General features: G+C 41.5%; 1 protein-coding gene and 1 long non-coding RNA gene across 7 annotated transcripts in view; both read right to left on the reverse strand.

Annotated features, from left to right (window-relative positions):
- Positions 1-26,975, reverse strand: part of CACNA1E (calcium voltage-gated channel subunit alpha1 E) — a 1,021,369-nt gene that overhangs the window by 926,568 nt on the left and 67,826 nt on the right. The window lies entirely within an intron of this gene.
- LOC149467516 (uncharacterized) lies at positions 15,138-15,947 on the reverse strand. The gene is made up of 2 exons (XR_016311912.1): positions 15,528-15,947; positions 15,138-15,412 (listed from the first exon to the last, which is right to left on the reverse strand). It is a non-coding gene; the product is annotated as an uncharacterized LOC149467516 (long non-coding RNA).

Here is a 26,975-nt window from a genome sequence, read left to right on the forward strand (position 1 = left end):
TGCAGTGCGCAAGCCTAAGAATGTGACTGAACTGGAGGCCTTTGCCCATGAAGAATGGGCGAAGATACCCGTAGATCGCTGCAAGACACTTGTGTCAAGCTATGCTTCACGTTTAAAAGCTGTTATAACTGTAAAAGGATGCTGTACTAAGTACTAAGATTGAATGTCACTTGGGGGTTGAATAAAACTGATAATGCTGTGAGCACAGAAAAGACATTTGTGGTTATTTCATTATAACTGTTATGTTATATTTGTCTGACCTACAAGTGCCTCTTTAATGTAAATGTAAGCAAGATGACTGAATGATCAAAAGCAATGTCAAACTGGCCAAAACACTCAATTTCAGTGGGGGTTGAATAATTTTGGACACAACTGTATATAGGATAATGAAATTTGTTGCCATTTTATGCATGCAATTTTAAGGTTGACATGTTGAGTATCTACTTACTTGGCACAACCTCATGTTTTATATTTTACCAAAAATTGAGTAGTTTATGACATATATGTTCCCTAAAATTAACTTTAGTGTGTTTTTACTGAAATTATGCATTTCCTACACCTTTGCGTCAATATTGTGTAAAATAAATAAAATTGGAAGTACAACTATTTCTTTCTCTAGGGTGTCTTTCAGAAAAGATATAATGTTTTGGGTTTTATGCAATCTTTAGGGTTAATGTGAGTTTTTTTAAACTTGTGCAAAAAACACACAAAAATGGCTCTGGCAGCAAAAAAAAGGCTCATTCGCACCAGCAGCTGCACAGATTGCATGGTTGCTAATGTGCAATGGAAAGAGACAGTCCCAGCACATCGCATGGTGCCCCTGGGAAATAGGGGATCATGGGGCCCCTGTGTCCTTGCCCAAACTCAAAAAAGCCCATGAAAAAGGTACTAGGGGCATCTCTTGGGGCCCCCTACTGACCCCGGGCCCTTGGGCAGTGCCGAGTTTCCAAATGGTTAGTCCGCCTCTGGTTAGAACTTTTTGGAAATGTCACAAGTGAGTTCTATTCACAGAGTAGCATAATGCGATGGTTTGCATCACAACCTGCTGCACTGGAAAACAGTACTGCATGTTTCTCTGTGGCCTTCAACACAGTTGACCACCCCCTCCTCCTCAAAAAACTACACTCCCTCGGCCTCAGAGATTCTGCTCTCTCTTGGCTCTCATCCTACCTGTCACAACGCTCTTTCAGCGTTACCTATAATGCTACCACCTCCCTCTCACTCCCCCTCTCTGTTGGGGTCCCTCAAGGCTCCGTCCTCGGGCCCCTTCTCTTCTCCATCTACACCTCCTCCCTTGGCCAACTCATACACTCTCACGGCTTCAACTACCACCTATGTGCCGACGACACACAAATCTATCTCTCAACCCCCCACCTCACCCCATCGGTCTCCGCCCAAATCACCCACCTACATATCTGACTGGATGTCGCTCCACTTCCTTAAACTGAACCTCTACAAAACCGAGTTTCTTGTCTTCCCCCCAGCCCAGACACCACCCCCCATTGACCTCTCCATCACATCCAACAACGCCACCATCAAACCCGCCCCGCAGGCCAGAGTACTTGGTGTCATTCTGGACTCCAACCTATCCTTCCAGCCCCAAGTCCAATCTTTAACAAACTCATGCAGACTCCACCTCCGCAACATCGCCAAAATACGCACGTTCCTAACTCCAGAAACCACTAAACAGCTCATTCACTCCCTCATCATATCACGACTCAACTACTGCAACTCCCTCCTCACTGGCCTGCCTCGCCGCTGGCTATCCCCGCTTCAGTCGATCCTGAATACAGCTGTCAGACTCATTCACCTTTCCAACCGCTCCATCTCCGCCACCCCCCTCTGGCTTCCGATTGCGCAACGGATCAAATTCAAAATCCTAACACTGACGTACAAAGCCGTCCACCACACTGCCCCGAACTACATCACTGACCTAATATCCAAGTACCACCCAGCATGCACACTCCGCTCCTTACAAGACCAACTTCTCTCTAGTTCCCTGGTCTCCTCCTCCCATGCCCACCTCCAGGACTTCTCCAGGGTGTCACCCATCCTCTGGAACTCCCTGCCCCAACCCATCAGATTATCACCTACTCTCCTCTCCTTTAGGCGCACCCTGAAAACCCATCTCTTCAGGGAAGCCTACCCCACCCCCTGCTAACTTGTCGACCTCCTCCACTCTTCCTACCACTCCATCCCCCACAGCTATCTCCTCCTGTGCCACCATCCCCTCCCTCCTAGATTGTAAGCTCGAAAGAGCAGGGCCCTCAATCCCCTCATGTTTTGTATTGTATTGTTATTGTTCTGTCACAGGTTCTGTCCCCCTTTGTAACGTACAGCGCTGAGCGAACTATTGGCGCTCTATAAATACTGTATAATAATAATAATAATGTGTTCATTGTGGATAGCTTTTCAGAGTGGCCAAGGGCTTCTGCCTGTGTGAATTAATCTTGACTGACATCATAGAGCAAAGCTCATCTTCTTTGATCTGCAGATGACTGAAACGGTAAAGACAAAAGTAAGGTGGATCATGCTATATTTATATAGCAACTTCAGCTTTCATTTTGAGATGCAGGAATTGCCTACAAGTGTTGGGGGGGGGGGAGCAGCAAGGGATAGAAGTACTGGGTGTAATATATATGTCCTGCTTATTTCAATGATTTTTTTGTGGGCTTGTGTTGCACATCCAGTGTCATGAACTGATTAATTATGGCATGCCATTGACCTGTGTAGCAAGTGGCTTGTGCACCTTGATGTCAACTGCTGTAATTGGGAAAGGTCTTCTTTTTAATGCTCCTGAAGTGGACAGATGCTCTACATCTACACACCCATACAGCAATAAAAACTTGTAGAGGATGTAACATTTCCCTGCCTTATACAAAACTTTACAAATGCGTCCTTAGATAAACTGTCTCAGAATTTGCTTAGCCATCGCAAATAATCCCCATAATATTTTCTATGATAGTCAGCTTCATCTAGTGGCCATAACAGGGTTTCCTCATGGCGGAATCTGAGGAAAATACCAAATTATGGCCACTAGATAAATAGACCCTTAAGTGTAATCTCTGATTTATTTACAGTGTTTTTGAATAGCAGTAAATGATTTGGGGTTGATTATACTATTTGCCTGGAGTAGGCATTAACTTTTTTACTTGCCAAAGAAGCTTTGTTCAGCCAGTGTTATGATCAGGGCACCCCTACTAGTTATTGCATCCAAGTACATTGAAGCAAATATACAGCCTGCTCCTATCTCAGTCTGTGATTGGACAGTGAAAGAGCAGCAGAACACAGATAATGATACCACTTTGCTCTAGCTTTCTGTCCAAATGTTCATATACAGCACTGTACAATTGATGACCCTCCATTTCTCTGTGCTGCTATGCAGGGGAATTTTAGCAGATGACGACAACAAGTAGGTTCCAAGGAGTATCAGTTTTTTTTATATATATATAACACTAGATTCTATTTTGTTTGGTTTGTTTGTTTTTTTTGTAATATCTGCCTGGAGTGTAGATTTAAGAAGTGATAAACGACTAACAAAATCTAAACAGTTCTCAGTTAAAGTATATGTAAACCTTCATCTTGTAAAATAACCCATTACATTAAAAATAGATGAACACAAAAAAAAAGTAGCATAGCTCTAAGGAAGGGGGTGCGTCCCCGAAACACGTCAGCTTGCCTGTTTAGTGGGGTGTTGTTGGAGCACTTGTATCCTACACCACACCGCATCTTCTGGTTTACATGACTTATTTGCTGTACTTTGTGAGTGCCCATTTTTAGCGGTTTTATACTTTTCCAATAAAAGGTGTGGTAATGCACTAGGTGTTTGCGCCTTCCCCATTTGTTTTATGTACTTTCAAATAGAAATGAAAGGCAAAACATTTGTGTATAGATATATTTAAAAAAATATTATAAACACTTTTTCCCCTATTTTATAAGTGATCACAAACTGTTTGTTTTCAGCTGTATAAAAACTGGGGGAGGAGAAACAGCAGAACACTGAACCTCCCAGTGAAGTGCAGCGGGGGGGGGGGGGGGTGTCAGGACAAGTATGACCATTGGATGAGATCAGGCTGATCCCAGCACAGCTAGAGAACTGACAACGTTGTGCTCCCCTGCCTACTGTGGTCAGTTTTTAATAAAAAAGCAGAAGGACTGGCAAGAACACCAGGGATTTCACACAAAGGAAGCAATACAAAGAGAACAGGATACTTTTTCATACAAGTACATGGTAGAGCAGGCACATATCAGGAATATGAAATTGGGTTTACATATTCTATAGGTTCCTGAATGAGAAGCCTCTGGACCACCTACAATGCTGATGGCGGTAGTATAGCGAGCCATTTCTGCTCACTGGAGGCGTATTAAATATTTGTACAGAGCTGTCATTCCAGCTTTATTTTATATCCCTACAATTTTGCCGCGCTGTGAGGAAGGAGCTGCAGTCAGCTGCATGACAACTACAGAGCTGTGATTTGTGAAAAGTAGCAGCGGGAACTACATATATGAAATACTATTTTCTGCAAACATAGAATGTCATGCAAGAATGAGTTGTATATGTTTTCCAAGACAAAACACCATGGTGTCTATTTGAAAACACATATCTTTTAGCAAGTTTGTTTCCAATTACAAAAAAAAATGCCCTTCAAATTATTGTGCTATAAGGAACCCCCCTATGATCGTCTCATAACTGTTATCCAATATTATAATTAATAAGGATAGTGTTGGAATATTTTATTCTAGGAAACTAATGCACATGGAAGTTGTTAAGGTTTAAAAGGATATGTAAACCCAACATTTCAGATTCTTGATATGTGCCTGCTCTACCATGTACTTGTATGAAAAAGTATCCTCTTTGTATTGCTTCCTTTGTGTGATGTCCCTGGTACTCCTGCCAGTCCCTCTGCTTTCCTATTAAAAACTGACCACACTAAGCAAGAAAGCACAGCGTGGTCAGTACTCTAGCTGTGCTGGCAACTCAGTGTGCTGTCCTGCAATGATCAGACTTGTCCTGACATGCCCCCCCTTCCCCCACAGAGCCTCTCATTGCTGGGGACAACAGAGGGAATGTGATCACTTTAAAAAATTTCTATAGTAAACAGAATGAGTTGTTCTACAGGGTGAGGGTTTACAATTACTTTAATCTCTTGCTGACCTGATAGGCATATGTTCAGCAGCAGGGCAGGTGGGCCTTAAAGCTTATGTGAACCCGCACCTTGTAAGTCAACCTATTCAGTTTAAAATAGAAAGCAAAACATAGGTGTATACATCTAAAAAAATATGTACAGTTGCAAGAAAAAGTATGTGAACCCCTTGGGATTACGTGGTGTTTTGCATGAATTGGGCATAAAATGTGCTCTGAATGTCATCTAAGTCACAACAATAGAAGAACAGTCTGCTGAACATAATACTACACAAACATTAGATGTTGCCATGGTTTAATTGCACATAACATGTAAACATTCACAGTGCAGGGAGGAAAAAGTATGTGAGGCCCTAGTTTAATGACTTCTCCCAGAGCTAATTGGAGCCAGGAGTGAGCCAACCTTGACTCCAATCAGTGTGATGATATTGGATGTGTTGCTGACAGCTGTCCTGCCCTTAAAAAACACACACCTGTTTTGAGTTTACTGGTTTCAAGAAGCACTGTCTGATGTGAACCATGCCTCACAGAAAATAGCTCTCAGAAGACCTACGATCAAGAATTGTTGACTTGCATGAAGCTGGAAAGGGTTACAAAAGTATCTCCAAAAGCCTTGATGTTCATGTGTCCACGGTAAGACAGACTGTCTAGCAACAGTGCTAAACTTTCTCCATTTGTACTCTCCCTAGGCGTGGTCGTCCTGTAAAAATGACTGCAAGAGCACAGCACAGAATGCTGCATGAGGTAAAGAAGAATCCCAGAGTGTCAGCTAAAGACCTACAGAAATCTCTGGCACATCCTAACATTTTGTTGACACATCTACAATAAGGAAAACATTAAACAAGAATGGAGTACATGGGAGGACACCACGGAGGAAGCCATTGCTGTCCAAAAAGAATATTGCAGCACGTTTGAAGTTTGCAAAAAAGCACCTGGATGTTCTACAGCACTACTGGCAAAATATACTGTGGACAGATGAAACCAAGATTGAGTTGTTTGGGAAGAACACACAACACCAAGTGTGGAGAAAAAAAAAGGCACAGCACACCAACATCAAAACCTCATCCCCACTGTAAAACATGGCAGAGGGAGCATTACTCCAGATCGTTGTGCAGGTCTGATCTGCAACTACAGGAAACGTTTGGTTGAGGTTATTGCTGCCAAAGGAGGGTCAACCAGTTATTAAGTCCAAAGGTTCACATACATTTTCCTCCCTGCACTGTGAATGTTTACATGTTATGTGCAATTAAACCATGGCAACATCTAATGTTTGTGTAGTATTATGTTCAGCAGACTGTGTTCTTCCACTACTTTGCATGTGATCACTGATTGGCCAATCAGTGATCACATGATCGGGACCTCGTACAGAGGTCCCGTCCGACGATTGGTGTTTCACTGTGTCCGGAGGACACAGCCGGCACCGGATCGCGGTGCTGCGCGCTCCCAGGGAGCGCGCACAAGCAGGGTGCGGGGAGGCCGTTTATAGACGGCCACCCGACCCTGCAGTGCCACCGTTCGGCCGTTTATATACAACGGCCGGTCGGGAAGTGGTTAAGATTTAAAGCAACCAGCACATCTCTACAAATATATATATACCTTTTGTATAACTGATCACATACCCTCTGTTCTCAGCTGAATAAGGAGCCCAGAGAGGTAGGGGAGGAGAAACAACAGTATAACGAACTTCCCAGTGATTGGTTGTGCAGAGGGGTGTGTCAGCACAAGTCTAATCACTGGAAGAGAGCAAAGCAGCTGGAGAATGGACCACGCTGTGCTCTCATGCCTAGTGTGGTCAGTGACTGCAGAGTTCAATCTCAGTCTTCACATGACTATATATGAGATAGCGCTGTGCAGTCACTTTAGCAGTAGTTGTTTTTTTTGTCTTATTGTGTGTCATAATCCTGCACCATGTTCTTTTTGTCTCTCTTGGTCAGCTGACCATGGGGAGTGCACATATGATTTTCAGACGATGGTTTTCTAGAAATTGTATATGCGTCATAATCTTTGATACTAAAACTCGCGATAAGGCAAATAAATCGGCAACTTCAGTCAGAGGCACCAGCTAAGTGGCACTAACAATTTGCCCTCTTTGAAGCTCAATAAGCTCTGGCACAACTCCACAATATTAACAGTACAAGCAGTGAATGACAAAAAGGAGGCTTCCCACCTGTTAGCTAGGTGTCTCATCACACAGAAGCAAAAGAATGTTACATGGCTTCCATTTTCAACCAGAAACATGTCCTCACTTTCACACCTGCAAATCATGTAGTGTTTCCACTTTTTGTCTAACCCCTGTATATATGGAAAGCGCTGCATAAATTGTCAGCACTATAAAAGAACCTCAAATAAATAGCAAATAGCTTGCACAAATTACCAGAACACAGCCCCCACAACACATGAATGAGCACTTAATTACCCCAAGTAACTAGCTTAAGCCGAGTCTGAATAAGAGGACTGGAGTGAAGCTAATGAAGAATGGTTTGTGCTCAGTCTGTAAATCTGATCTGGGTGGGTGCATCCAGCTGGGAAGTAAAGAGAAGCCATGAGTCCATTTATTACAGTCACGTGACAGAGAAAGCCAACCAGTTATGTCAATGTTCCCTCCCTTTAATTTGTACTAAAGGCGCACCTTTGTTTCTTACAATTAGATCATTATTGACCAGTTAAGAATAGTCCAGATCAATCACTACTTGCTATGTTTGCAGCTGTGTGCACTCTCTGCTTTGTGAATTTCCCTAATGCAGGCCATAGATGGGTCGAAAACCAGCTGGTTTTTTTTTTTTAAAAAAGAAAAAAATCGGTCTTTCAATAGGCCGACATTACCACCAAAGGTAAAAAAAAAAAAAAAAAAAAAAAAAAAAAAAAAAAAAAAATCGCCTGATTTTTGTCCCATCTACGGCCGGCATTTAATTACTCAGTCCCTGCAGAGAGCTCCGCTATTATATTTGACATGAAAAACTATTGCGGTTGCAACAATGTATCTATTTGTATCCATTTCGGATACAGATGTTTTTATTCGGATACAAATAGATACATTGTTGCAACCGCAATACTTAATTCTTTTTCTTCTTCTTGCAGGTCACGGCTCATGCGCAGATTTTTTATCGGCAAAAAGATCGGCCGATTTGCTCATCATTGCTGGGAAAATCGGCCGATTGGCAAAATCAGCCGATTTTTTTCCAACTTCACCGATAAAAAAAAATGTGCCAAAATCCCGAAAATCGGCCGATCAATTAACCATTAGCCGCCCGGCCAATGGCCGTTTGGCGGCTTCAAAACTGTCTCTGCACTCCGGGTGCACGCCATTTGGCGTGCTCCCGCACATGCGCAGTTTGCGCTAATGCAGAGCGGCGCAGCAGTGTGATCTGTCACCGGCCGTGCACCTCGGACACGGCCGATGACAGATCCGAGTACCGGCTCCCATTGCTGGTACCATGTGACCTGCTGTGACCAATCACAGCAGGTCACATGACAGTTGTATACAATGGATGGCTTTATTCATGATGCCATCCATTGTATACTAGTGCCTAGCTGTGAATGGTCACAGCTAATCACATGCACATGTCATGTGATTAGCTGTGACCAAATCACAGCTAAGCACAAAAAAAAAAAAAAAAAAAAAAAAAAAAAAAGCTGAATGAATCGATTTCATTCAGGTAAATGCTTGCTTATAGCAAAGTAATTTTTTCATTTTCCGAAAAAGTATGACAAAAAAATACAACTTCAAAAAACTCGCCATACCTCTTATGAAGTACGTCGGACTGTCTACTCTGCAAAAAGGGGTCATTTGGGGGATATCTGTACTATTCTGACATTCTTGGACCTCAAGAAATTAGATTGCCTGTCAGTACTTCAGGATTGATCAATATTCAGATCTATACCATAGTTTGTGAACTCTATAACTTTCCTACAAACTAAAAAATACATCCTAATTTGGGTTATTTTCACCAAAGACATGAAGCAGAATACATCTCGGCCTATGAATTTATGAAGAACAATTATTTATTTGTAAACTTTTATAACAGAAACAAAGAAAAATGTGTTTTTTTTTCAAAATTTTTGGTCTTTTTTTGTTAATTTAGCAAAAAATTAAAACCCCAGTGGTGATTAAATACCACCAAAAGAAAGCTCTAGTTGTGTGAAGAAAATGATAAAATTTTAGTTTGGGTACAATGTTGTATGACCACGCAATTGTCATTCAAAGTGTGAGAGCGCTGAAACCTGAAAAATGGCCTGGGCAGGAAGGTGTAAAATTGCACGGTATTGAAACGGTTAACCCACTAACGGTGCGAAAATCGGCCGATTTTCGACCCGTCTATGGCCTGCATTAATCCAGTTCAGGATTAATGCAGGCCAAAGACGGGTCGAAAACTGGCTGTTTTTTTTTAAAAAAAATGAAAAATCGGTCATTCAATAGGCCGACGTTACCACCAACGGTAAAAAAATTGGCCGATTTTCATTCCATCTATGGCCGGAATTTAATTACTTCTGTCCCTGCAGAGAGCTCCGCTATAATATTTGACATGAAAAAGTATTGTGGTTGCAACAATGTATCTATTTGTATCCATTTCGGATACAATGTTTTTATTCGGATACAAATAGATACATTGTTTCAACCGCAATACTTTTTCATGTCAAATATAAGAATTCTTATTCTTTTTCTTCTTCTTCTTTTTCTATTTTTCTGCTTCTTTTTCTGCTTCTTGCAGGCTTCTTTTTCTGCTTCTTGCAGGTCACGGCTCATGCGCAGATTTTTAAAAAAAAAGTAAAAAGATCGGCCGATTTGTCCATCATTGCCGGGAAAATTGGCCAATCGGCAAAATCTGCCGATTTTTTTCCAACTTCACCGATAAAAAAATGTGCCAAAATCCTGAAAAACAGCCGACCAATTAACCCACTAACGGTGAGAAAATCGGGCGATTTTTTTTTTCAGCCGAAAAATCGGCCGATTTTCGACCTATGACCTGCATAAGTCAAATAATTCTAAGGGCCACCATGCATGCACACCCTTTTTAGTCCTCTCTGGCTGCCTGTGCATGTTGAAGCAGGCACCATTCTAACATCAGCATTAGAGTCACTCATCCAGGAACACTCACAAAAGGGTGGCTCTATAGAACCCTGTATGGCAATGAAGTCACCTGAGAACAGAAAACCCACAGCACAGATCTTTGGACCGTCTCATTTAAGAAGGCAGTAAAGAATTTAAATACTAAGGTAAGTGCTGGGGTACGCTGCTTTTCTTTATATTAAAGAGGGAGTAAAGTCTTTTTTTTTTTAACTTTGTAGGTAAAATGAATATCTCCCAAACATGCATCGTTTAGGAGATATTCACTCTTTTTTAGAGTTGGTGCATGCACTCTGAAGGAACGGTATACTCCTGCCATTCCTTCAGAGTACTGTGCCATGGCCCGGGACTCGCATGCGTGGGAGTGATGTCATCACGGCTCGTCCAGTCAGATGAAGGAAGACCAGATGAAGGTGGAAGCCTCTGCAGTGGTGACAGCACGCTGCTGGAGGGCGTCGTTTTAAGGTAAGTCCTTCATAATGTGCTAGTATGAAATGCATACTAGCACATTATGCCATTACCTTCCAGGGGATTTTCTTTTTTTTTTTTTTCTTACCTGCGGATTACTACTGCTTTCATTGGAGACCATTTATTAGAGCTTCCTTATTTAGTATATTTAATTTTATTTATATTCACATTTTAGGGTTTAACACCACTTTAACTTCACTGAAAGTACCAAGAGATACCAGGGAGTAGAAGGGTAAATAAAGGAGCATACAACAGTGCTGTACTGAGTGGCAGGGTTTTATGCGCCCAGGAACACATTATTAGTACCACTTGGTATAGCACCCAGCCCTGTCTAGCTGCCGCATTTTTTAACCTCTCATAGACTTTTACAGGCTGTGGGAAGTGGGGCTGGAAAGTGCACCTGTGCCTTGGTGTAAGAAAATGCCAGAAACTGAGGCACAGGGACTAAACATCCAGAAAGCATGAGGCCTTTTGTTGCCTTAATTCCAATGGTTCTTGCAGAATCCCTGCCATCACTTCCTATGGTATTTTCAGATATCCTGCCAGAACTGATTATGGTACTTCTAGAAACCTTGCCAGGACTTCCATGGTTCCCTGAAATAACACTGGGCATGTCCTCTGAACTCAAGGGTATTTAAGCTCCAGTCCTTGAAGTGGTTAGTGCTGTGTCTTGTCACCAGCTACTCTACAACCTGGTTCCAGCCCACATCAAAGATCTCCAGGGGTCTTTAGAGTTCCTGGTCATCTCCACCATCAGGAGCTCTGACGAAGTCCAGCTAGTGCTTAGACTCCATGGGGTTTATTTAATAAAGCTGGAGAGTCCAAAATCAGACTCCCTTCTGCATAGAAACCAATCAGCTTCTAACCTCAGCTTGTTCAATGAAGCTTTGGCAATGAAACCTGGAAGCTGATTGGTTTCTATGCAGAAGGGAGTCTGATTTTGGACTCTCCAGCTTTAGTAAATAAACCCCCATGTCTCAATTGAGCCAGCATTGTCCACCAAGGTGTGTTGCTGTAATAGTACTAAAGTTTTAAGGAATATTTTAAGATAAAAGTCTTAATGGCCGGAGTTCAGCTTTAAACCTTATTGAATATTGCACTTTACATGGATTTAGAGAGTCCACATACAGTATAAATCTTATTATCTGTGTGTTTCTTTTCACATGAAGGAAGATTCATGGTTTGTGATTTTTTAATTGAAAATTAGTTTAACAGTACCATCACTATGCTGACAAAAAAACAACAATTCAAAAAGGCAGTGACTCAGCATAAAGTGTTTGGTGGGTGGGCTGACTAAAGGTGTTCAATAAGGGGAGCTGGGAATGGTGTCATTTCAACATTTCACTGAAGTGAAAGAATTCTGTGTATTATTTCTACTGTATAGCTCCAAAAGTGGCATGGGCACAAATACACTGGGATGTTCAGATTATAGCACACTTACTGAAAGATGTTTCAAGGAAATTTCTTTTGTATTGTTTTAGCTGGTATGGTATATTGTATAGTCTGAAGAAAAACCACTAATGGCGAATTCTTGGAATTCTGAAGCATCCACTTAAAATATGACTGATGTTACCTGGGGGCTCCAACTTTACAGTATAAACAATGTTCTTATATAACTGCACAACGAGCATCAATGTTCAACATTCAATCAGAATCTGCTTTTATCAACCCAGTCTTAAAGTGATATTAAAACCAGATTTGTTTTGTAAAATAAAATGCTGATTTTTTTTTTTGTAATTTGGAATCTCTGTGCTTGCTCCTCATACTGCCCCCCAGAAGCACTGCCCAACTTCAGGTATGTGGGTGGCCCCTGTGCCTGTCGGAACCTATGGCGTCTTGGGCAGGGTGTCTTCACTTTGTGTGCGTTCCTGTTTTGAACTACACTCTTACATCCTGGATTTGCAGGGACAGTCCACTTTTTAAATTAGCTGTCCCGCAGTATCCTGGGCTGTGTCCTGCGAAGTGAGCTCAGCTTATTTCCTAGCAATAAATGATGCCACCTTGGTAGCAGAAGTTTAAACAGTAGAGTCCCACTGCCTCATTACAGTGATCAGAGGCAGAACACTATTTCTCAAAATCCACCCACTGGTGTGACATAAGTCAGCCATTTATTTCAGAGGCAGAGCTCAATTCCAATACCTGCACTCTAGCAGCTGCAGAGGAGCAGAGCACATTGTCACAAAAAGGAGGGGAGCAGAGTGCATAGAAGTTTGAGAGTGCAGCTCAAAGATAAGAGCTTTCTTCATGTGTGCACTGTAGCCCCTGAGCACGACTTCCCGGGGCCCTACCCTGGGACCCATTAACCTTCTACCCATCCTAGATCACCTTGTGAGTCCCCCTCACCAACCTCCTGCCTGCTGTCTTTCTGCTGCAACCCTAAGCCAAGTCTCCCAGGGTTTTCTTACTGGAGACCCCCAGCCTGGCATATAATTAATCCCCTCCTGCCTCTAGATAAGCCTGATGACCCTAAGCAGATTTTTGCGGACCTCTCTGCCTGATGCCTGGACAGCAGGTGGAAGGAGGCAAACAGGGGTCCCAGAACAGCAAGGGGGTGAGGGCGCAGATACCCATCAAACTGCAGCACAGCCTGAGGGAGAATGAGGAGAAGCCAGCAGCACTGCAGGGGAAGGCAAAAGAGGATTGCTCTGCAATAAGGAAGTACAGCTGGCCCTCCTGTTCAACAGGAGCTAGACCCCCCTTTGAACTGATGGGGCCTACATCCAGTACAGGAGGGCTGGCTGTAGTGCCTTATAAGTTGCCCTGACTAAAACTTTGCACTCTGTATTACTTACTACTGACCTCTGCACCCTATGTCACTACTGAACCTCTCCACTCATATCAGTTACTACTGAACCTCTGTACTCGGTGTTACATATTCCTGACCCCCGAGCTCTGCATCACTTACTATTGATCCTTGCACTTTGCATTACTTACTACCCTGATACCCATGCTGTCCTGTATATATTATATTTTAAAATAAATGGTGTGCCTCTTGTAGAGTCCCACCCTTAATTAAAGTACATTCTCCCTCTACAATGGCTTGCTAGAAGCACAGCAAAAAAGTTGTCCTTGGAAACATTTTTGAAATGTTGGTCATTGTGGCTTATGTGCATCTGCTCTTGATCTACCATGGGAGCCACTGTCGATCACTGCTGTGGAGGAAGAGGAGAGGCATGGCTTTGGTTCTTTGTCTCCTACATTGGCTGTGTGTGTGGCACTGGGAGTAGCTGCACATAAGCGTGTACTTCATAGCAGGAGCACACACAAAGTGGAGACTCTGGTGAGACTCCATAGGTCTCAGCAGGCACAGAAGGCACCCACATACGTAGTTAGGCAGCGAGGACAGAGACAGTATGAGAAGCAAACGCAGTGGAGAAAAAGTGAACAAAAAACAGCAAGTGCATGTCCTACTACATGTCCAAGTGCATGCAAGTCCTACTATCAGCATCATAATTTACTATTTTTCTACATTTCCCTTTAACTTGTTGAGAAATTAACTAAAATCAGGTGCTAGTAGTTAAGCTTTTTATGGTGATGGTTGCACATCTCTGGGTGTAGTTGGTATTTCTCTGATTCATTTTTTTTATATTCAGCCTTTTTTTTTTCAATGTTATAGAAGCAAAACACCCATCTGTTGAACATTTTTATATGGTCAAGGTAGTCGTTAAGAATCCTGAATCTAGTCAGGAATGTTGTTTTCTTCAATTAAAGTAAGCCTAAACTCTCCCATATATATTTCCTAGCCTATGGGTTGGCAACCCTTGGATCACTATCTACCTACCGATAACCAGAAGGTGATGGCTAGATGGTGTCCCCACCGTGCCGACCCTCCATCTAATGGCTCCTTCAGTACCTGCAGAGCTGCATAGTGAAGCGACATGCTTAAGGTGGTAGTAGACTCCACTTTGTCACTTTTATCTATGGGTAAGCTTATAATAAAGCTTACCTCCTCAACATGTTTTGCAGCTGGTGACGTTACCGGCGCATGCACACTGCATTCTGAATTGAGTACAAAGTGAATGTGCCATCAGTCCAGAGCTCTGTACTGAGACCATGACTGCTGTGTACATGAGTGGCAGTGACGTCACCGTGGCTCAGCCACTGAAAGGGCTGGAGTCTGCGAACCTGGAAGAAAGACTGGGTGAATATGGAAGCTGTCTCAGCAGTGACAGAGTGACACTGGAGGGCTTCATTTTACAGGTAAGTCTTTCCTAACGTATGCTATGTGCTATGCATACTAGCACAATATACCAATAGCTTGCATTAGTTAATTAGACCTTACTACTGCTTTAAGTATACTGCACTGATCGCTCTCCTCTCACATCTTACCTAGACTCTCCAATACAGCAAACAGCAGTGTGTCACCGCCATTTTAAGCAAAATGGTAGTGTGACAAGAACACCCCTACCTGGAAAAAGAAGGTTACTAGGTGATCCACGCGGAGTAATATGAATTCAAAAATATTCCAAACAATACTTTATTTGATCACATAGATCATAAGGAGGTTAAACATGAGCACGGTGTACATATGAAAAAAGTAAATAAAATCATGTTAAAAAGCACTAGGCGTCTTCAGTTTCGGGTCATCTTAGCAAATAGAGTACCATAAGGCAGAGTTATATAGTGGTGATATAGTTATCCTGGGTTTCCATAGGTTTTCGTCTTGTATTCAAATGAACCATGTATTCAGCAAATGTGTTCCCAATATATGTCAGGTATCTCCTGGTATGAAAAAGCTGGAACACAGAAGTACATAGTATATATATATATATATATAGAGGTATGAAAACCAAAAAACATCCAAAATTCACCAAGCCTCCCTCTGCAGTGGTCAATGGATACTACTATTACCTTCTCAATAGTGAGATTAACAGGCCAACTTCTCAAATGTAGGGACTTCCTGGATAGCCACCCCAAGTGAAACAAGGTCCACAGTACCAAATGATTCTGAGGATATATATAGAAAAATAGTGATACATATAAAAATCATGGGCATCAGGTCACCCTGAAAACAAGACACACATAGAGTGGGTATATTACCATAAATGAAGATCAAGAAGACTTCTGTCGACTTGAAATAGGATCAGGTCCTTGATGCTTTTCCAAGATACATGTGGGGGTGGGGAGCCAGGTAGTCACAATACATGGATTCCAAACACATCAACTGTGTATATAGCATATAACAGGCCATGCAGGCCTGAGTTTTTATACCCAATAAAGGGTTTCCAAAAATTACTCAAAATGAGAAGATTATTGCTCCATATACTATGTGTATAGCATGTAACAGGCTTATTGGGTATAAATACTCAGGCCTGTATAGCCTGTTACATGCTATACACATAGTATATAAGGCAATAATCTTCTCATTTTGAGTAATTTTTGGAAACCCTTTATTGGGTATAAAAACTCAGGCCTGCATGGCCTGTTATATGCTATATACACAGTTGATGTGTTTGGAATCCATGTATTGTGACTACCTGGCTCCCCACCCCCACATGTATCTTGGAAAAGCATCAAGGACCTGATCCTATTTCAAGTCGACAGAAGTCTTCTTGATCTTCATTTATGGTAATATACCCACTCTATGTGTGTCTTGTTTTCAGGGTGACCTGATGCCCATGATTTTTATATGTATCACTATTTTTCTATATATATCCTCAGAATCATTTGGTACTGTGGACCTTGTTTCACTTGGGGTGGCTATCCAGGAAGTCCCTACATTTGAGAAGTTGGCCTGTTAATCTCACTATTGAGAAGGTAATAGTAGTATCCATTGACCACTGCAGAGGGAGGCTTGGTGAATTTTGGATGTGTTTTGGTTTTTTGGTTTTCATACCTCTATATATATACTATGTACTTCTGTGTTCCAGCTTTTTCATACCAGGAGATACCTGACATATATTGGGAACACATTTGCTGAATACATGGTTCATTTGAATACAAGACGAAAACCTATGGAAACCCAGGATAACTATATCACCACTATATAACTCTGCCTTATGGTACTCTATTTGCTAAGATGACCCGAAACTGAAGACGCCTAGTGCTTTTTAACATGATTTTATTTACTTTTTTCATATGTACACCATGCTCATGTTTAACCTCCTTATGATCTATGTGATCAAATAAAGTATTGTTTGGAATATTTTTGAATTCATATTACTCCGCGTGGATCACCTAGTAACCTTCTTTTTCCAGGTAGGGGTGTTCTTGTCACACTACCATTTTGCTTAGTATGTACCTTTTGGGTTTATGGATCCACACTTATACAAGTGAGTCGGAGATAAGTCAATGACACTAGCTATACGTGTCATTCTGGGTGGCCAGTTTGTGTTTTATTGTTGTGTCACCGCCATTTCCCTGATCTGCATAGGCATGAAATCTCTTATCCAATTGACCCCTGTCCTCTGCCCTACTGACCCCTGTCCTCTTCCCTGCTGATCCCATCCTCTGCCCTGCTGATTCTAGTACACTGCCCTGCTGACCTCTGTTCTCCACCCTGCTGACCTCCTGTACACTGTCCTGCTGGTCCCATCTTCTGCCCTGCTTTCCCCTGTATACTGCCCAGCATACCGCTATACTCTGTCCTGATGACCCCTATAATCTCCCCCACAAACTACCAACCCCTGTACTCTGACCCCTACAAACTAATAGCCTCTGTACACTGCTCTACAAACTACTCACCCCTGTGCTTGCCCTATATACGTATGATCCCTGTACTTGGCCATAGAAACTACAAACCCCTCTGCAGTGAGCTACTGACCTCTGTACACTGTCCTGCATAATAATAACCCCTGTATACTTCCCTACATACTAAGACCCTTGTACAGTTCCCTACACACTAATGACCCCTGTACACTGCTCTATATCCTACTGACCTCTGTATATTGCAAAACATTCTACTGACCACTGTACACTGCCTTACATACTAATGACCCCTGGACACTGCGCTACATAGTACTTACATTGGCCAGAACTCAACCCAGCCAGTTGGGACACAGCAGACAGCCAAGCCAGAATTGAGGCCAGCCAAGCCTGAAAATACTCAAGCAAGCAACCCTGTAGCACAGGTATATTGCCTTCATGATGGGCTCCGGCACCAGATTTGTTGGAATGACCAATCACTCTACAGATGTGAAGGAAAGTTTCTGAATTAAAATAACTTTTAAGGTAGATTGTTTATTTTTTTTTACAGTGACACTTGTTTTTTTTTTTTTTTGTTTCTTTCTTTAGATTTTTTTGTGAGTTTTCTTCATCAGCTTGGACTACATTGGTTATGACTATCCTATCCTAAGGTGTCAACTAAGAGTGAGATTCTTTGCTATTATCCTTGATTTACGGTAAATCCCTGGGGTTTGCTAAGTTTACAAATTGGCTGAGCACTTAGCAGGCTTGCTGTCAGAAATAACAAACAACCTATAATGCAGTGCATTGCCTTTGCCCTTGGTCACCTGAGTCACAAGATCCAATATTCTAAAGGAATAGATACTGGGCACACAGCACCTACATGGTCAGTGTGTTCATGAATCGAACCTGGTTAGGTTTGCTAATCCCTAATAATGCTGATCCTTCCCTGTCCCATGTGCTAATCACCAGGTACCAGTATTGTCAAACTGTAGAAAGGGACAGAGTCACTTGCTCACCAGTACATAGAGGTACTGGGTTTTTCAACAAGCTGCAAGGAAACAGGGAAAGGTGAGTATATGTTGCTGGGGTGTTGGGCACTTGGTTTGAACCTTTTTACTTTTGCCTCTATGGGAAAAGGAGAAGACCAGTTTAAAGGAGAACTAAAGCCAAAGCTATTTTGGCTATACTCCTCCTATGGATCACAAGAGTGCAGTTTCTTCTGCACTCCTGTGACCCATCGCTGCAAAGATCCCATCCTTATGGTCAGGATCCATCCAGAAGCCTGGACTGACATCTGGCTCAGCCAACTCCTCCTGCCCCCTCCACAGCCTGGTGCTCCAGTGAGCACTGGAGGTGCAGAGCACAGAGCCAGTGACTGACAGTCACCAGCTCCCTCCACTCTTAGCAAAGAAGAGCTGAGCGATCTGTTTAATCTTAGTGCAGAGCCAGAGGGGGGCAGATGCAGCTGGGATCGGGGTTGCAGCTATCTAGCCGAGTATGATTTATTTTTTTTTATTCCCATACTTCTCTTTTAGGTCACATGCTGTGCACCACCAGAGGAACCCTTCCTCCAGACTACCTTTATTTACAAGAAGATGACAGCACTATGCATCTCAAGAGAGGGACTTGTGGTTTATAATAAATGTTATATTAATAATGTATGCATTGCTATAAATGGAACTATCATTGTGCCACTGTATAATAACCCTTTGTTTTAAATCCACAGCACTCAAGACATCTAATGAGCAGACAATCACCACAACCAGCATGAATACCGCCAAAAGGAAGGTTGCTCAAGCATGGTCAACTAAAAAAATGTATCTGCATCTTCATCCTTACAACTTCATACTAGGTTTGTTTTAGCAGACAAGGAGCATTTCATAGACATGCTACTTATGGGCTAAAAGTAATCAAGCTCTTAAAATTAAGAATAAACTATAATTTGTGTATAAATGAACCAGGCATTCTTTTTCAGCTCTGAGCATTCAAAAATGTGTAATTTCATAATACAAACACAAAAAAAAGCACTAGATGAAAAGTGAGTCATGAAGGCTCTCTTCCTGCACAAACTGTTTTACAATAGAACATTTACTATTCTTTTCTAAACAGCCTTGAGCTTTACAGCATTATTAATCCTGTAGGTGTGACTTCCCAACCTACGGATCCATCTCTCATTATCCAACTGCAGGAAACCAATCAATGTCACTGCCATTAAGGATCTGGAGAAGAAAAGGACGAGGCAAGTGAAAAACCGGTAGTTGTTAGCAAAGCAGTTCAAAGAAAAACTTTTGCAATATCATGATTATACAAATTTACACTTCTCAAAATGTACAGAACAGAAGGTCCTGTCCCACTTAGCAGAACGGTATCTTCTTGTGTTACATGATTCATTTGTAGGACTTCCTCCTATTGACTCAGACTTCCAGTGCAAGATGGGGTGGGTGAAGCAGAACAGGAGTATGTTAGGGCTTAGTTTAGTGGTTTGGTTTTCACAGGGTCCCTTTACTTAAAAGAAAGGAAAAAAAAAGGGGGTAGCTCAGTAAAGAAAATCTTCTGTACTTTTCTTTTCAGCAGCCTGTGCCTTAAAGCCATAGTTCACCTTTTCCAAACGACCTGCCCGTGCAGATAAGGGGTGTCTGTAGATAAAACCAAACTGTGCAGCTTTGACCAAAGTTGAATAATGCCCTTGCTATAGGTGTAGATCATTTACATACAGTACCTCCGGAAGCCTGACTATAAAACTTTCAGAGAATGCATCATTCCATTCTGCCTGGTTGCTAAGACATTGCTAAGACACATCCAGCTGGTATTGTTTACATCCACCATCATCAAAGCAAGTTCTCAAACACTGAGCTACTGCAAGAGGGGACAGAAAGTGCATGTGACATGGTTTGAAGAGCTCACTCCTGTGATGTAGAAGCAGCATTGTCACCAGAGGAAAGAATAATAGAACTCTCCCGCTCTCTCATCCATACCATAGGTAAAGTGTTCTATAGTCCTCAGAAATAGCTGGGAACAATGTAACTGATAAGAATACAGCACATTTAGAGAGCACAGGAAATCATCAGCTATCATGAGTTCTGGCAGGTTCAGCAGGTGTTATTTTAATATTGAACAGATATTAAAACAAAACACTTTCAATGGTATCATTAAAAGACCAAGAGGGAGCAAGTAGGGGAAGTTCACAGGCCCTTTAAGCTGGACATTGTGCATACAGAATTATAACAATATTCTTGTGAATACTTTCATTTCTTCTTTGTATCAGCAGCTGCCAATATGGTTGGTACAGTAATAAATATTTAGTAAATGCACAGCAATCAGTTCTTTGGCACCAATTCTATCACTCTGGCTGTACTTACTGGCTCTACAACAGAGTTTGAAGTAGGGAAGTATGCTCAGTATGGGATGAAGGTGGCAGGTCAGCTGAGTTGTCTCACTCGAGGGCACTCTCATTGGCAGCTGATCCATCCAATGCTATCTACCTAGTTACCTCACCTTCAGGTATTGACTGGCTTGGAGCTCTACAGACATCTCAAAAGATGAATTGACCCCAGTTAACATTCAATCATTTATTGACCATTTTTTGACCATCTATACAATTACACTGTTCAACAGGTAAAAAGTTTTGGGCATAAAATTAGCTAATCTTACATAATTTTGGGGTGCTGAAACCGAAAATGACCCTAAAAAATGTTGATTGGCTCTAGTTTCCATGATATATTCACCCATCTAATGACGTAAGCCATTCAAAATTATGATGCAACTTCAGCTGCATATTGCGCAATTGATACTGGTGACCAATAGAAAATTGCATGTATACTGAGATGATGCAATATTAGCCTTTAATTGCATCACTTCACTGCATAAAAGCTGCAGTATCTGTAGCTGATTGTAGTTCGACAGCGTCTTTACATTTCGTTTTATGCTTATATAGGCTACTCAGTAATGCCTCGAACTTGTGTGAATAAAGCAGATAATTTCTGCTATATCTGCGGTGAAATAACTTTTATCTCACAAAAAAGGAGGATAACAGGAATGATTAAGAAAGCCTACAACTTGTATTTTGGCTGCAAGATAGTCTTTGTTGGGCCACAGATTCGTAAACTTATTCATGATGATGAGTTTCTTTCTCTGTTGCGTGGAAAGGAAAAGGCTGCCTGGACAGCATTTGTATCAGTGACATCAAATTTTCTTGGAAAACAATAAAACACCAGACTACAAGAAAGTAGTAGAAAAACTCATCCAGACTTACAGAAATCTGGGTTGCAACATGTCTCTAAAAATTCATTTTCTACATTCGCATCTGGATTTTTTCCCACCAAACTGTGGAGCAGTGAGTGATGAACACGGAGAGCGCTTCCATCAAGACATTGCAGCTATGGAAAGAAGATATCAAGGTAAATGGAGCCCATCAATGCTTGCTGACTATTGCTGGACAGTTGTAAGAGATAGCCCTTTCCTCGAATACAAGAGAAAAGCCAAGAGAAGCAAAACCGACACAAACTGAAGACAAAACTAGTGAGAATCCTAAGAATTACAAAGGTTTCAACTTAGCTTATGGCTATAATTGTTCTTGGTAATCCTATGCAATTTATTATGCCATTTAGGCTTTGTTATGTAGTCAATATCACTTGCTTTATATTTGTGGAAAGACATCTATCTATATAATTATTGTGCATTATGTAGTCATTACGCCTATAGTAGAAAACTTTCCGTTTACAGAAAAACTAGAGCCAATTGACAAATTTCATTGTTATATTTGAACTCAGAATGTGAAATTCATTAAGAAATGGATCCTTTTGTTTCCAAAACTGGCAAAAAATAAAAATTTGTTGAACAGTGTTATTAACCCCTTTTGTCCCATAGCTATTTTATTGACCTCTTGAATAGTCCCATCGACCTTTGGAGGTCCATACTGACCACTTTGGTGACCCTGCTTCAAAAAAGAGCAGCAGGAGAATGGTGGCCACAGCTGAACAGTACACTTTACATTCAGTGGCAATGAGAACACTTAAGTTTTAGGTTTAGTTGTGAAATATAGATTATGTTTTCTGTGATACCATACTGCTAGGCCTTATTTATCCAAAAACAAAATAATACAATATTTAACTATGCTTCTTCAAACCTTATTTTATACAAATCTAGCATATTGGATGCCAACATGTTTTGTAGAAACAGTTAGATAACATCAGGTCTGTGTAGGCTGGAGGTAATTTTAGTCCAAACAGAATAATTCATCGAAAGGTTTCATTTCAAGGAAGAATTTAGCAGTGGGAAACACATCGGTTGTTTAGTACGAAACTACATGTAAAAAATTGGCATTGCTTCTTATTGGATGCCTTAAAAATAGCAATGGTTTTGCTGTTGATCTAATTATACCACCAAGCAAGTTTTTAGATAGAGGATTGCGGTTAATGAAAATAAACCTTAAATACATCTGTTACTCTTCTTTAGAGACTTGTTAAGGCAGCTAGCATTTTCAGAATAAGAGTAATGTAATGTTGGCCTACATAATTCTTCAAGACAGGATGCCATTTATGGATTTTTCACATGAACAGACCTATGTGTGTACGTTGCAGTGACAGAACTATGAAGTTAAGGCATGAAAGCGTAACTTATGCTAGCCTAAACTGATACTCAACATCTCAGGACATCACTTGTCCGGACAAACTTTGGTGTTCAAGGTAAGCATTATTGTTTTAGACAATTATTACAGTTTTAAGACAGATAAAGTGAACCTGTATTGAGGAACAGGTGTAAAGGAAATCTAAGCGTGTATAGGAGAAACCCTTAGGCACTTACCTTAGTTGTTTTCCTGCCACCCAGGTCCATTGCTGAGACCCTCAAAATCTGCACAGTTAGTGTTTTTCTTCCCTATATATCAGTTCTTAGGCCCAGAGGTGGCTTTCTCAGACAATGAGCACAGCATAGTTTGTGTTCCTTATACCTGGATGTACTGCAATTTCTTGATATTCTGGCGGTAAATCAGGCCCGTAGGGGAATGCAGTTAAGACAGAGGTGGAGTGCTCTATATACCTCAGTGTCTTATGCATATAATAGTGAAACTTGTGCACACCATACATTGCGATAATACCAAAAATCCATAAACCTTAAATTATAAATGAGTCCTTTAAAAAAATACAATGTTTGTATAAAAACAAATTGTCCTGAACCAGCTCATACGTTATAACCCTTTAAAGTGTATTTCCACTTTTGCAGCTAAATTGGGATAACAACTATTTTATATTTGTTACACATTCTGAACCATATAGCAGAACCTGAAAAAGAAAAAAAATGCAGCTTACTTTTTTTTTATAATTTCTGGAAACTCCAGCACTGTAAAATTCTCCTAGTTATTTTTGTTTTTGAGGGGGCTGGGCAACTGGGTGTGCCATAATTGCGCCTGTCTTTACTGTGCTTGCAGTTCTTCATTATCAGTTGTAAACTAGATTTCAATGCTGTCTGTCCTATCAAAGAGTTAAAGGTTTAGAATTCTTCTTGCATTATTTCTTAATGAGAGGAAACTCAACATGTCTTTGGGACACAACGACATTGTTCAGAAATGCTTAAGTCAGCCATGACATCCTCTCCTGAGAAACCTTTAAAAGGTAAGACATGTTAGAAAAAAAAGTATGCTGTGGCAATGGGAACACATAGCAAACAAATAGTGAAGCGTTCTAAAATTTGACTACAAATGTGGAAACACACTATAAAAGACTACATAATATAGTATAACTGAAAGGTTGCTTTACAAATTGATTAGATTAATTTGACTAGCCAGCAGCCATCACTTCATTTTTTAACAATATGTAAAATTAAGCAATAAGAGACAAGTTCCACTTCATTAAAGACCTATTCATGGCAGGGAGATACTAGAAGTGTTCATTCTAATGTTCACGTAGCTCCAGAGAATTTAACCTTTAAAAACTCAAACTCTGTGTGGCTCAACCCTATCTGTGTACTTTGCCCTAATAAGCGGATGGCATGTGAGCCACACATGTGTAAGGAGTCAGTGGAAGCAGCACAGTCTAATTGCTTTCCTCCAATAGATATATTATGGAGACTTTTGATCTTATATAAAGGCAGTGAGAGAAAATATAGCAGCTTCCGGAACAGTGCAGTGCATTTATGGAGAATAAATGTAGCTATATTTAGAAGATTCACTCGCTTTATTTCTCTTTGAAGGTTACTTTCTTTTATAATACGTCTGGATTCAAATTAGTGCCACCTTAAAATAGAAGATATTCTATTTTATGCATGTACAGTATGTCAAACAAAAATAACAGATACTCTATTTCTTGAATGCATGTCATAAAAGTGTGTGTGTGTATTTTTATATATATATATATATATATATATATATATATATATATATATATATATATATACGTACATACAGTGCAGGTATTGTCAGGAGGACTACTTACTGTGACAACTGTGAGAGGTAATAAACCTGTTACATTTACCCATTACATAGTCTACATGCACTTAAGGTGCAACCAAAATTAGCACAAGGCACATAATATATATAGTCAGTAGAATATGTCCCTTGTGGTGTTTCCTCTGCTGTTAGCTAAAATCTTCTTCCATCCTGACCCCCCCCCCCCCCCAACTATGGCCACTGTAATCTTCCAGTGCGGTGGGGGTTAATACAACTAGTGGGCTGTCACAGGCCCTCAGTGATAAATGTAAGGTTATGCACTTGGGGGGCTAAGAATATACATGCATCATACATACTAGGGGGGGTACAACTGGGGGAATCAATGGTGGAGAAGGATCTGGGAGTTCTGGTAGATCACAAGCTTAATAATGGCATGCAATGCCAAGATGCGGTTTCTAAAGCGAGCAAAATTCTCTCTTGTATTAAAAGAGGTATAGACCCCAGAGAGAGATATATACTTTTACCCCTGTACAGATCATTAGTAAGACCTCATCAGGAATATACATGTAAGGGATTTCCATTGAGACGAATCATGAATAGAAATGCGCATAGAAACTACCGGAGAAGAGTGGTCGGTTGTGCGCATGCGCGCGGAAATGCGCGATCGCGCACGTGCACGGCGAAGATTGGTGCCAGACGGGCTATTTAAAGAGTGCCTCTGCCCATGATAGGTGCTGACTGGTCTTCAGCTCCCCCGTGTCCTGCTTGTTCCTGTGTGATTCCTTTGTTGCTGACCCGGCTTGTTCCTGACCTGACTCTGATTGCTCTCCTGATTGATACTGGTTCCTGACTTCGGCTCTGCTCCTGACCTTGGCTTTGCTTCTGATTCTGTACTGTGCTGTCTGCCCGATGATGACCCTGGCTATTCCTATGACACTGCTCCTGTTTCTTTCCCTGGCTACCTGCCTTGCTCTGGTGCACACCTGGCAATCTACAAAACCAGCTCTGCATGTTACTACTGTGCCTGAATCAGAGGATCATCAGTCTTCCAAGGTCATCATCTGCAAGAGCTGCAAACAACATCTACTGGCGCTTTTGTCCCCCTGGTCCCTAGACTCCCCCTGTTCCAACTCCAGTGGGGTCAGGGCTAGTGACACAAGTGAGGCTGACCTTGTCATTTCAGTCTCCCATCAGGTACATGACAATGCAGTTCAGTTTTGGGCACCAATTCACAAAAAGAAAATTGGGGAACTGGTACAGAGAAGGGCAACCAAACTGATAAGAGGCATGGAGGAGCTCAGCTATAAGGAAAGATTAGAGGAACTGAATGTATTCTCTCTTGAGAAGGGGAGATTATGGGGGGGATATGATCAACATGTATATATACATCAGTGGTTCATATGGTGAACTCTGTGATGTCCTCAGGGTGAATAACTCTACACTGAGGACACGGGGGCACTCTTTACGTCTGGAGGAAAAGAAATTTAATCTCCAAACACAAAAAGGTTTCTTAACAGTAAGAGCTGTGAAAATGTGGAATAGACTCCCTCAAGAGTTGGTTCTGGCCAGCTCAGTGGATTGCTTTAAAAAAGGCCTGGATTCTTTGTTGGAGACACAGAATATAACAGGTCACTAACAGGGGTGGACTGACAACTCATGGGGCCCCCAGGCAATAGGGGATCATGGGGACCCTGTGTCCTTGCCCACACTCAAAAAAGCCTATAAAAAAGGTACCAGGGGCATTTCATGGGGCCCCCTACTGACCCCAGGCCCTCGGGCAGTGCCAGAGTGCTCAAATGGTCAGCCTGCCCCTGGTCACTAACATTTATAGGTAAGGTTGATCCAGGGAATATCCGATTGCCCCTTGTGGGATCAGGAAGGAATTTTTTTCCCCTGCAGGAGCAACTTGGATCATGCTTTGCTGGGTTTTTTGCCTTCCTCTGTATCAACTGTGGGTGTAGGATTATAACTTTTTTTTTTGTAATGGTTGAACTGGATGAACACTTGTCTTTTTTTTTCAATCAGACTAACTATGTAACTATGTGACTCATCAAGAGAGCCAGACTATGCCCATTTTTACCAGCTCTACCGTTACAACAGCTTCTCTAAATGAAACATGATCTATGAATGAAGGATGGGTGGGTGATTGAAATGTCCACCCCTTTCATTCATAGATCATGTTCCATTCATAAAAGCTTTAGTACAGCTTTTCTCAAAGGCGGAGCTAGTCTTGATGTGAGCCTGTAACAGTACCTTAGTTGTATCAACCCCACTACATCAGATTACAGCGG

Source organism: Staurois parvus, unplaced genomic scaffold (assembly GCF_062004578.1).
Source record: "Staurois parvus isolate SC_StPar_1 unplaced genomic scaffold, SC_StPar_1.0 ptg000106l, whole genome shotgun sequence".
Taxonomy (NCBI): Eukaryota; Metazoa; Chordata; class Amphibia; order Anura; family Ranidae; genus Staurois; species Staurois parvus.